This window comes from Hydra vulgaris, chromosome 12, assembly GCF_038396675.1.
Source record: "Hydra vulgaris chromosome 12, alternate assembly HydraT2T_AEP".
Taxonomy (NCBI): domain Eukaryota; kingdom Metazoa; phylum Cnidaria; class Hydrozoa; order Anthoathecata; family Hydridae; genus Hydra; species Hydra vulgaris.
In genome coordinates, this window is record NC_088931.1 from 1,646,471 (window position 1) to 1,650,000 (window position 3,530).

The following is a 3,530-nucleotide window of genomic DNA, read 5'->3' on the forward strand; positions in this document are numbered from 1 at the left end:
CTAGAGTGAATATTTACTGCATGCATTTTGAGAGGACTTATGTTCATAGTCGTTAAAGAAGAATTAAGATTTTTTTTTAACAACTCGTTTATATTAAGTTCATTATCTTCATCTTCATAAACCTGGCTACAAGTTGGTTCTCTTTGTTCATCATCCTTAAATGACATCAATTTAATCATACATGAGGGACATATCTTTTCTCCAGGAATAACATTAATACCAATATTTTTCAATTTCCACGCAAGTTGCATATTAATTTCTTTACATCCTCCTAAAAACATGAGTGATAACTACTGCTTTAGTGAATATTTTGTAAAATATATATATAATTTATATAAAATTAAAATAAAGTTTTCAAAAAGTTTCATGATTAAGTAATAATACCTTTTCTTCTTTTTCCTTTGTGTGAATTAAATGGATCACAGCAAGTTATGTGGATTGCGGAATAACGTTTTAAATAAACATATTCGTGGTGTAGGCAAACCGTTGCATTTTCATCAAATTGAAAGCCAGAACGACTAATTATCAAGTCTTTTTCAACATCATTAAGACTTGAAACTTTTTTGATATCATGGGATTTTACATATGTTTGTTTGTTACAAATTTCTTTATTTGTTATTCCAATTGAACATATTTCTTTATAATTCATATTTTTTAGTTCTGTAAGAAACAATTTTAAAATAATTATTGTTTGAAGATCCTTTAGCTATTAAACATAATGATCTTAGATGTGAAATGCAAACAAGTTTATATATTAGAACTGCACCTGAGACAGCAAGATTCTAAAAATCTTTTAAAAAAATGCAAAAAATAAATGCAAATAATTTTTTTTCATTATAAAATAACAATTTTTTCCTAATTTTTTTTTTAAAACTTTGAATAGAAATAAATCTGATTTAAAAAAAAAAACCCCTGCAGTTTTTTTGTATTATGGAGTTTGTTACATATAGAACATTAGGAAAAAATTTCAGAATTTTGTCTTTTAGGCATCTCAAGATAAACATTTTTTTGTACGGGGTATCAAAAATCTTACAAAAAGTGTTACACCATTTTAAAATTGAATTTTCATATAGTAAATTAAATTTTTGTGTGTTTTAGCCATCGTTTTTAAGTTCCTCACCCTAAAAAATAGTTAGGTAGAAATTTTTACCACAATTAAACAAGTATTTCATAACTTAAAGCTAATTGTGTCGTGCAATGAGCCAAAAAAATAAATGGCGTTGAAAAAAAAAGTTAAAAAAAAGATTGGGACCAAGTATCAATATCTCTGAAACCGTAAGGAGTCAGACGCTAAAATTTGGAGTGAAGTTTTCTTTCATTAATTCAAGCTTGTATTCCAAAAATCAGCAAAATCTGAGATGGCATGGTGCCGAGCATAAATTGAATTGAGCTGGAATGACCCATTAGCAGATTGATGTGTTAATTGATTTGGAAGATTTTTAATATTATCATTGATAAAGGTACTTCACGATTTAAAACCTTCAATTTCCAGAGGCCATTTGGTTCAAGTGATAATGTTTTTGGTTCAAGTGATAATGTTTTTGGTTCAAGTGATAATGTTTTTGGTTCAAGTGATAATGTTTTTGGTTCAAGTGATAAGTTATTTGGTTCAACTAATGTTTTGCTGATAATTTGTCGAAAACTACTAATATCAACTTCCACAAAAAATTTATTTTCATTGTAACAGTTAAAACCATGCTTTAATACAATTTCTTTAACCTCATCATCTCCGTTAATTGAAAAAACATTTTTATTTCTTCCAACTTTATTAACAGTATTACATACATAACAAAATTCTTTGTGTTCTGAAAATGTAAAGAGTTCATCGCTCCTTTCAACTTTAATTCCATTTTTAGTTTTATATTCAAGTCGGTATAAAAGCAAATAACACGATTGACATAAATTTTTTGGATGTATTCTACTATAGTAGAATACATTCATAGTATAGATGTTAGTTTGGATAGTATATACTATCCAAACTAACATCTAAGTTATATATACTTAATATAGTAACTTTAGAGTGAACAACAGGTTTCAATTGATAGTGACTTTTAAATTTTATTTTGCATCCACACTTTCTACATAACTTATTTAATGATTCTTCGTGAGTATGCATTATCTTTAAGCTAAAATAATATCATACATTCTCAAAAATAATATCATACAATTTTCCTCTAGGAAGGTTAATAAATAAATTATTGATGTAGTTTTTAATAATATTATTAAAATAAAATTCTAAATAATCTAAAGTACTATAATGAATAAATTTTACTATGTAAAAAAAAATGGATTTAAACATTTAACCCTGTATAACTCTTGTATAAATATATAACAAAAGTTTTTAATTTATATATTATCAATAAATTCACAAGAACTCTACTTGTACACAAAAAAAATTCAGTTACCGAAAAACATCAAAACGAAGTTGTGAAACAAAAAAAGTTAGGAATAACGACAAAAATTAGAAATACCTTCAAATTTAAATCCTTAAAAGAATAGTGAAAACTAAATGTAGGGAATAGAGACCACAAGTAATCTATAGTTTGACCTATAAATGCTGTAAAGTATTCCCTACAACATGTAAAAAATTTGTTTCACTTAGCAGTATTAATTCTTGTAAACCACATATTACGTTTTAACAAAAATATGACTTTTGACGTCAAAGTTTTACTACCAATAAGTTCTGATTAAAAATCCCTAACATATCAAATTTAACATTTTAAAACATTTAACATTTAACAACACAAATTTAACATTTTAAAAATTCCTTCTTGACAAAAATGGATTTATCTTAACTAGAAATTAGAGTTTTATAAGTAATCGCTTTTTTACTGAAACGAGTTAAAAAAAAGCAAAATTGCCGGATAAAAGTCGGTTGATTTTAATATTAAATTGAGAAAAAAGTCGCTAAAAATTATAGCTCGCATAGTTTTTGTTTATTGTCGGCGCCTCTAATCTATAACAATTGGTTAAACGTTCATCTATTTATACGTCCTTGGTTATACGTATTTGATTTATAAATCGTAATTAAATATATTTATTATGCCGCGTTTCGTGAGTTAACCCAATAGTGCCGGAGAAATTTTTTTGCGAATTTTTTTTTGAAACTTATTTTACATGTTGCTTATGGGTAAAAATGATTATACATGAACAGATTTTTTAATTTAATCTAATATTTTCTGTGTAACACCTCAAAACACCCACGTTCTTTTAAGGACGCGTCGGCACTTAACGTAAAAAAAAGTAAATATTTAAAATAATGTACATATTTTGAACCTCTTGATTATCACGAAAAATTAGGGTTGTAGAAATATATAAAAAAAATTCAAACTTGACTACATAATAGGGAAAATAATAAAAATATGATTAAAAACGCTATTCTTTAAAATAATATTTTATTAAATTATATAAAAATATTTTTTATAACTTATTTTCAGGTAGTTTACAAAGCAACCAGGGTGTAGAGCAACATCACAACTTTCACATCTAAAATTGCTTCTGTCATGACAATATTGGCAGACTCCTTTTAC

General features: G+C 25.9%; 1 protein-coding gene across 1 annotated transcript in view; it reads right to left on the reverse strand.

Moving 5' to 3' along the window:
* Positions 1-3,432: 3,432 nt before the first annotated feature.
* The window catches only part of LOC136087756 (piggyBac transposable element-derived protein 3-like), a 3,406-nt gene continuing 3,308 nt past the window's right edge, over positions 3,433-3,530 (reverse strand). Inside the window, exon 7 of the mRNA XM_065811198.1 lies at positions 3,433-3,530. This exon is cut by the window's right edge and continues 63 nt beyond it. The gene's annotated coding sequence lies outside the window, so the exon portion shown is untranslated.